The sequence below is a fragment of the Lolium perenne genome, chromosome 3 (genome assembly GCF_019359855.2).
Source record: "Lolium perenne isolate Kyuss_39 chromosome 3, Kyuss_2.0, whole genome shotgun sequence".
NCBI lineage: Eukaryota > Viridiplantae > Streptophyta > Magnoliopsida > Poales > Poaceae > Lolium > Lolium perenne.
In genome coordinates, this window is record NC_067246.2 from 120441205 (window position 1) to 120450537 (window position 9333).

Genomic DNA, 9333 nt, shown 5'->3' on the forward strand with positions numbered 1-9333 from the left:
ATGGTGAGTGAAGTAACCATATACTCACAAGGATGAATATGGTGACATAAATCATCAATTCATGATGTCAAGGTGATGATGGAAAATAATAAAGGATTGAGATGGGTATGAAGAAATATAAGTTGCGCTTCAAATAACAGGTCAATTGGGAGTGGGTTGAAATACTCCCTGAGTCTAGGGTTTTGTTGAAAGGAGTCCACTTGAAAGTATCAAATGATAATCCATTTGATCAAGAATTGGAGGGTGAGGGGATACAATGTGGTAGATCAGTGATGTGCATAAGATGTGCAAGGATTGTCATTTGAAAAAGAATTTATTTGAAAGGGGTTTGAAACACCTCAATTTTCTAGGGACAATTTTGGAATGAACTCAAGTGGAATGGAATTTGAAAATATTTGAGAGAAACTAGTTGGAACATACGAGTTCAAAATGTTCTACTTACTTTCCCAAGTAAAGTAGAGTTTGTCTCAAATGTAAAATAAGCAAGAGGAAAACAAGAAATGGTATAGGTACCATAAACAAGCTTTTTGTTAAAAAGAAATCAAAATAGAAAGTAATGTTTTTAGAGATTAGTAGTTGGTAGAAATGGGATGGAAAACAAAACCCATTTCAGTTCTGTGTTTTCTTTGAAGAAATATCTTGAAAAGATTTAATAGAACTAGAAGTAGTTTTGTGATCAAAACTAGAGAAGGAAAACTAATTTAGGGAGGAGTGTTCTCAAGGGTAGATGATTACTACATAATGTAGCCACCAATTCTACTCTTGGTTTTGTGAAGATTTAAACTTGGATTAAAAACAAGAGGTAAAACAAGAGGAATTGATCTAGTGCTTTAAATAGCAAAAAGTGTAGAAGATCAAGTTGAATACATGTGATGCAAGGATGGACTGAGACATGCAAGACGTGGAGGTTGAAGATGGTGATGCACATATGAGATCCATGCATTGAGGTCACCAGAAACAACTGAGGGTGCTTAGAGATCAACTGCCATGTGAGCGTACCAAATCAGATTGCTGACTTAGCCTCAAAACATGCAAGGATAAAAGAGTATAGAGGGATTTAGTTCAAGGCAAGGACATGGTTGAGAAGTGCTCAAGATATGGTAGGTTTAGGCCCAAGTGCATTGCTTTAGATTGCAAGGGAAAGAAATGATAAGGAGCAGCTGATTCCAAGTTTTGAATTAAGGATGATTTGGGTTAGATTTCACAAATAGGAAAATCAAGATGGCACACTCATGTTGCCATCAGGAGAAGAGTTTGATGTAGTAAAGAGGAAAATAATTTTTCCTAAGTCACACATGTGTTTTATTAGGTGAGTTGTTTGTCTGACCACTAGAGGTGTTGTTCTTTGAGGTAGCTCAAGACAAAACTCAACAAGCAATTCAAGACAATCCATCTACCAACAGATCAAAGCAATTCATCACAACAAACAAATCAAGGCAATTCTTCTACTAAACCTATGGAAAAAGTTTTTGTTCCCCCTGATTTTTGCACTAAGGACAATTAAACAAGGTTGCAAAAGCTGGGGTGTTACAGATCTTCCACCCTTAAAATAATCTCGTCCCGAGATTACTGAACGTAGAACCAGAGGGTTGTAGAGTTTAGCTAAAGTTAGACTCCATTCTTCTGTAGATGTGCCGTTGTTGAGAGGGTTGCAACTTCAGCTTCTTGAGAGGCATGGTAGCTTCTGGCCGAGGGCAAGCTTCGTGAAGAGGTTGACTTCCCCATGCAGGTGTTAGATCTGTAGCTTCTTCAAGATCATAGAGGAGGTTCAAGACTGTGGGAGGGTTAGTGCACCCAATAGTGCTTGAGCAGGGTTGAAAACTTTTTAGAGTTAGCTAAAATTTAGTGGAAGACGAAGTCTTCCACCCTTAAAATTGTTTACCAGGGGAGGGGTTTGAAAACTCCAAGCTTTGGCCACGGGTCAGGTCAGTGCTTTCGAAGAAGTCATTGATCTCCTCTCTTGAGTTGAAAACATCTTCTGGGGGCGATGTACAATCCACCATTTCAAGGAGAGTTAACGCATCCCAAGTTTCCGATGGTGTTTTAGAAAGGTTGAAGATTTTTGGGTTAGCTCCAATTTTTAGTGGAAGACGAGGTCTTCCACCCTAAAGATTTTTCATTGGGCTTTTGGAAAAACTCAAAGCTTCTGCTTTGTGGTACTGTCTGGGGCTTCTGAATAAGTCATCGATCTTCCGCATTCAGATGAAGAATCTTCGGGGGAAACATGCAGACCACAACTTCAAGAGGCACTCAAGGTGTTAACTAAACCGTTTGGGACACGCGGTGAGTTAGTAAGTCGACAAAATGCCCTGTTGGTATCCATATGAAGCAGCAACTGAGGTTGTCGAAGACAATCTTGAGTTTGAGGGTCGGTGCTGACTTCTACTAGCTAAGAAGTTAGCGGGCAAACTACGCCTAAAGTTTTGAGTCTTGAGGTATCTTCAGGAGCTTCACTTGATGAGGAGCAGATGAAACATGTGATGCAGCTTGGCTTTGACGCTATTGTTTTCTCAGCTTGTTAGACGGTGTGTTAGAGGGTAGTTTTCAAGAAGATATCCTCGAGATTAGCGCGATTATGCTCCAAGGTTAGTACAAATTAGTATGCCTTATCGCAGAGGTGCAGTCATTCTTGAAGGTATGGCTTCTTCTTTCTTGGCGTAGTAGAGATGCTCCAGCTGATCTTCAAGATAGTCAGCGTAGATAGGGGTCTGGGTTAGTTTTTCTGATGGTTTAAAAACAACTGCGAACGTGGTTAGAGTTAGAGCCTTTCGTTAACCTATCCAACTAACTAGCAGTTAGCAATACATCGGCGAGGTAGGTGAGGGTGAAAACATCTTAGGGAGGCTTCCTATGCTGGGTTATCACACTAAGAGTATTTTTCAGGCCGAAGGATCAAGACAATCATATACACAACAAACAGATAAAGGTCACTCAAGGAAGCACACTAGGGAACTATAAGCAAGCATCACACCAAGCAAAACACTCTAAGCATCTAGGGATGCCTAATACGTCGGGTAGCTCAATCAAAGCGATTGAGTTTGTCATATCCATCCTATAGGTTTGGGGCTGGTCACATATGTTGGAGTCTTCAACAAGGATTCTCGAAGTAGATGGTGGTGATGCATCCTGGTGTTCAGTCGTTGATGTTGAGGCAAAGGCTAAAACTGCGTAGGACTCCTAGTCTCAACATCCTGGGAACGTGAGGTCTTCAGAGGGGTAGCTGTTGGTGCTCCCGAAGTCAAGATCTTCTCGTTGTTGGCCTAAAAATTACTAGTCAAGAAACTGAGGACTTGATCCCTGACGACTGCAAAAAGTGCATGTCCACGGAGGAACAAGGTCAGCTCCTTGATAGACTTTGTTGTCAACCAAAGACATGCCATTGTCATCCCCATATGCATACGGATGAGTTGGCGTCCAACCTTCAAAAGTTGTTGTTGGAGATACATGAGTCTTCCTGAAAGATTCATCCATCTTTGAGTTCGAGTCTCCGGTCTGAGTTGGGGACATCGTCCAATACCTAGTTTTGGAACAAGGTGAGGTAGTAGAGTCAAAAGTTTTCAAATTCTTTGGAAATCAAAGAGTGAGGTAAGAATTTGAAGTTTTGACGGGATAAGAAAATTGGAAGCTATTCTTCCGTTTACTAAAGAGGGAATTTGATTTCTGGAAATAGTTTTTTTTTCCCATGTACTAGTTTCCTAACTAACGTCCATGCTAACTAAGGTCTCCTACAGTCAGGATAGCTCTGATACCAGCTCTGTGGGGACCCCGGACTAGCTGTCCGAAATTCCCTGTTATGTATACAGTTCACGATCCCATGATCAGTGCGCCGTGAACACATAACCGAACTGATATCAAATTACACCATCCATTACAAATCGGAATAAGAAAATTACAACATGGTCACATGACCAATGCTTACATAATAGCCTCGAAGGACTTAACTAAACATCAGAGTAGCATCATCACTTCAGCAGTGCAGTACCCAAGTCATCTGCCATAACCCTACAGGCAACTGACTGGGAAGACGTTCCTAGCACGCATAGACGTCGCCAACTCCTTCTTCATACATCGTGTTCCTCCAAGTCTGGCCAAGTAAATAGCCAGGGACAAAGCCGTGAGTACATTTGGAATTGTACTCGCAAACCATCAAGAAGATACTAACAAGAGCTAACTAAAGAGACAAGAGAGGAAGAGTAGTTTCTCTTGTGGATATAGCATGCATAAGAGAATCAGTTTCTCTTGTGAACATAGCATCTAGGAGAGATGTAATTTCTTTGGTGGAGATAGTATCCCAACTTCTCGGTCGAAGGGGATACTTAGGAGTGTTCTATGACATCTCTATATCTTTGTTAAAGAAGATACTTCAAAAGAGTTCTACAACATAAAACACTAGGATGGGAGTAACCCAGTTTATTTCCTTTCCGACCATCTCCATATGGTCATCACAATTTTCCCGTACCTTCCCGGTACTCCGAAAACAAGTTCCTTCCTTTCCTTTGTCAAACACTTTCATAAAACAAAACTCTTTAGGCTAAGCAACAGCCATTCCAACCGTCCATGACCGCGGACACGGCTATTTGAATAGATTTGACTCTGCAGAGTTTGCACACTTTCCCCACAAGATCTGCGAGTTCATCATGTGGGCATCATCCCCGCATATCAATTATGCCATGACAAAAACTCGGACATAGCCTTTCGCCTATTCGTCTTAGCACGGGATCCTACCCTATGGAGTATGTACCTCCCCGGCACCGTGGCAGCTCACCTCACTTTGAGCGTGGCTCCACCGCCAAGCCAGGAGACCCATAGTGTCTTCCGGACAGGTCAGCCCCGAAGGCCTCCCGTTATACTATTGTCTCCACCAACGACAATCCGGATTCAGGGGTAACCTTACCCTTATATAGTTGTGCGGTGTCCCATGTTAAGAAGAACAAACTACGAGCTAAGCCCCATCCCACTCCAGGGTAATGTGGTTGCGCGGGTTAATTGTCACGGGTGAATACTTAGACGCCAAAGTTTTTGAAAACAAGATTTTCTTTCCAACCATCTTTGCCAAGATCCTTTCCTTTCATAAACACACACTTGGGTAAGTCCAACTCACCCAAGGTTTTCAAAAATTATTTTCAACAAGGTATTTTTCCAAGGGGGTTCCCAACCTATAGTTTTATGAAGGAACTAAGAGTCACAATGACATGATGCTAGCCATCATACCACTGAGGGGATGATAATTGAGGTGTTAAGGGGATCATACATACTTAGGATAAGCATGTATAGGGACAACATAATTAAGATGATTCAAACAGGGGTCATGATGTTAATCATCATACCACTAAGAAGATGACAACATGGGTATGGTCAAGGGGGCATACATGCTTAGGGTAAGCATGCATAACATCAACAACGGGGTTCACATACTTGGGAGCAAGTACGCAAAGCATCAACAAGGGGTTCAACATACTTTGGGAATAAGCATGCATAGAGTAGAGGACCAAAAATCACATATGATACAAGGAACCAAGTGTATAATGGAGCAATGAGCACAACAAGAAGGATAAATAGCAAGAGATCAAAAGATGGCTTGCCTTGGCTTATTTGTCCCTGTACTTTTTCAACTCCATCAATATAAGAATCCCAACAACATAAATAAAATCCTTGTCCGATTCCACTTCTTCTTCTTCTCCAGAATTGTTCGCATCTATCACCGGAAAATATAAAAGGAACACAATCAATCACATTGCACCAACAAAACAAACATACAACAACCATAATTTAACCATTCAATAAAGAGCTACCATACAAAGGACTTATAGATACCACAAACAACTTAAAGAGAACCCATTTTATCTACCTAGTAAAGGTATGAGAGTATCACAACTTAGCAATTGCCTCTCTCGGTTATCACCATGGTATAAACCAAACATCCCCTGGTAGATAAAATCATAAAGAGGACAAGAGCATTAGTTTGACATCAAATACATTCACAAAACATTTTCAAACATTTTTGGAAATGTAGAAAACAGTTTTCCTAAATTAAGTTGTTCACATAATCCTACATCCAAAATAGGAAGCAAACCATATCCCACATCATTTTAAAACTTAAGAAAAACAATAGGGCTAAAGTTGAGTTGCAGAGGTTTTGTTTTGCAAGCATAAAACAAAGGTTGCCCATCTCTACTAAAAAGAGTTCGTCAAGGATTTTGAATAAACCGAAAAGTTTTGCTTCAACAATGCATGTCACACATATACATTACTAACAGTAACAAATATATATGATCAGAGACTAATAATATTTTTCCTAGATAGCCAGTACTAATACAAGACTAACCCAATTGGAAACACCCAAAAATATTAAACCTACAATTTTAGGAATTTCTTTGAATCTGACTGTACAGAAAACAAGATCTATAAGCCATAAATCGTAGAAAAATCCTAAAAATATGAGGCCACAGGCATTGGAAAGGTAATTAAACAGAGAAGCATAAAAAATTGGATTTCGGTTCAAATTGTTTCTGAAACTCTCACAAATGGATTGACAAGTTTACTGCATGTTTTCACCATTTGCTTGACCTATGGAGTTGCAGAACAGATAAAGGTTTAAAACTTGTTTGAGATTATTAAGAAAACATTCAGTAATCCTACAGAATTTGAATCACTCAATTAGGTTCAAAATTGGATTTTTGATGCATTAAAAGCTAACAGCCATGTCTGCAGAACACACAGAACAAGTTTAATTCACCACAAATCGTACATAAATCATAAAAATATGAGGTCAGCTGCACCTGAAACGTATTGAATAGGTGGTTCTTAGCCAATTTGTTTCACTCAAAAATTCTTTTCCAAACTCCTGGTTTAATTCGACAAATTCAGATCTGACCAGATCTTGATCTGTGAACCATTTCAGTTTCAGGATATCATTTGAAGTGAAACCAACGCCAAAATGAAGGTACTGAAGAGGGCTTTCACCCACAGTTGAGTTTGGCCAAAAAAGTTTTGTAAAGCGGATGAAATCTAACAAACAGTGATTCTGCATGTTTGCAGAACTTTATTTACCATGAAAAATCCGTAACGAATTTGAGGATGAGACCAATGCCAAGTTGTAGATCTTTTCAATACCTATCTGTGGAACTTTGAATCACTCGATTTGGATCTGCACACAAGATTTGGCGGATTTTACAAGTTCGTACCAGAATCTGAAACAGCAAGATGAAAGAAATTACTGCAAGGTTTTGGACGAACTTTGGTCAAGAACTTCAGATCTGAGGATAGGTGAAGCTTCTCCATGCTTGGACCAACATGCACCTGCATCAAGATCCAAACTTAGCAAGGGAGGAAGAAGAAGAGGAGAGAAAACCATCTAGGGTTGGGGAGAAAAAGGAGAGGGATGCTCTCATGGAGAGGAGGAGCTTGAGGGAGGGGGAGAGCTTCATCATGGAGAGCTTTTCATGGCCATGGCCATGGCCGGCCATGAAGCTAGGAGGAGCAGCAATTTCGTGGGGAGAGATAGGAGGAGAGTGTGTGGGAGTGGAGGAAAGAGTGGGGAGTGGAAAAGTGAGAGCAAGTGAGGAGGGGTGGGCTGCCAAGCCCCTTTATATATAGGGAGAGGGGGTGGGCTGCCTCCTCATTGATTGGGTTGGTTGGGAGGTAGCCTCTTCATTGATTGTGTTAGTTGGGAGGTTGGCTTGTGGGGGAAGAATTTGACTAAAGCTGAAATTATTAGTGGCATGGGGAAGGGACAAAAAGTGAGAGGCTTCCCAAGGTGGAATAATTATGTGAGAGAGAGGGAAATGGAGAGGCATGATGCATGTGTGCCATGGCATGGCCAGCCACATATTTTTGGCCATGCACATGTGATCAACAAGAGAGCATTTCTACACATGCATGACACCCAAGGTTGAGTGCCTCACAAATTACTAAAATGGTGGCCTAAAAAGATATAGAATTTTAGGCATAGTGATACTAATGCACAAGGGTGCTAAAGTAGATGGTGGTGGCATTCTGACCTGATAAAAGATGTGTCCAAGAGATGATGGTGGTGATGGTGATTTAGACAATGGTAGAGCAAGGTGTAATATCCCAGGTTTAGAGGCAATAAAATGAGAGAACACCAAAGTGTGCATTGCATTCATGCATAGAAAATCCGGGGAATTTTCGCGCTTCAAATAAAACTTACCACAGTAACTGAAGTTTCACTTGACTTGCTGGAATGGAAGTAGGTCATCAAGTCAAGCGCTATAAACTTCATTGTGACCTTTGCTAAAACCTTATTTTGGGTAGAGATGATTTGATCCATGGGCCAGATCAAATAGAATTAGTTTTACAACAAACAACACCTTAAGTAAGGTTCAACTACAAGCTCTTATAAAGGATCTCAACATGCCATTCCTTACAACAACACAGGAATAATTATTCAACCATAAATCAAAGAACACAATTAATTAAGAAACTATTCTTTACTTATCTTATCCATGTCTTCTACTAAATAAATGTTAATATCATGAGTCACATGGTATATCTTTTCAACTACAATAATTAAATCCATGTCAAGGACATTCAGATTTATTCTTAATTAACTTTGACATTCCAACTTTTTTTCCCAACTCCTACCATTAAACCTAGAGAAAGGAGAGAACTATTCATATGCTTATATTATGCATTCAATAGAACCTAACTAAATATTTAAACCTTGTCCAATGGAGATAATTGTTGATACTAATTAATGATACAAGAAATAAAGTCAAGTATTAAACCCTACTTGACCTAGCTAAAATTTGATAGTAAGTAATAACCCAAGCCATAGATACTTAAAGACTAGATTCCATTTGGATAGTAGAGTAAAACTAATAACTAATTCCACTTTGATTTCCAATTACCTTGCTTAGTTGCCCAAATGGAATATTGTGTCATAATTGAATCATCACCTTAGAAAGTGAATTGACTATGAGGAGTGTAGAATATATTCTAAATAAGTTAAGCTAGAAGAGTCTAATTAAGATCATTAAACAAACAGAGTTTAACCAACCATATTTCTAAAAACTTAGAAATAACTATACACATAAAATCATAAACTCAATCCATTCTCATTACCACTTACTTTAAACCATAACCATCACTAAATTATATGTGAGTAATCATTATGGTTAAGCACTAGAAAAATATAACATATTCACCATTTACCTGTTCTAAATTTCACATCACTTAAATTAAATTGGTACCTAAGTAAAAAAAAAGGAAATAAAAGAGACACATAAATTCATGTTTATATTAAATTTGAATGACCCTCACAAAATACCAGTTTACTCAACCATTAAATATTTGTTTTGAACAAACAAAATG

The 9333-nt window shown here is 39.3% G+C and overlaps 1 long non-coding RNA gene across 2 annotated transcripts; it reads right to left on the reverse strand.

The window, feature by feature from the left end:
• Positions 1-5450: 5450 nt before the first annotated feature.
• LOC139837572 (uncharacterized) lies at positions 5451-7550 on the reverse strand. 2 transcript variants are annotated; one of them, XR_011754094.1, is made up of 4 exons: positions 7237-7550; positions 7051-7147; positions 5849-5924; positions 5451-5695 (listed from the first exon to the last, which is right to left on the reverse strand). It is a non-coding gene; the product is annotated as an uncharacterized lncRNA (long non-coding RNA). The 2 variants fall into 2 exon arrangements; XR_011754095.1 differs by lacking the exons at positions 5451-5695; positions 5849-5924 and adding an exon at positions 6779-6885.
• Between the last annotated feature and the right edge of the window lie 1783 nt (positions 7551-9333).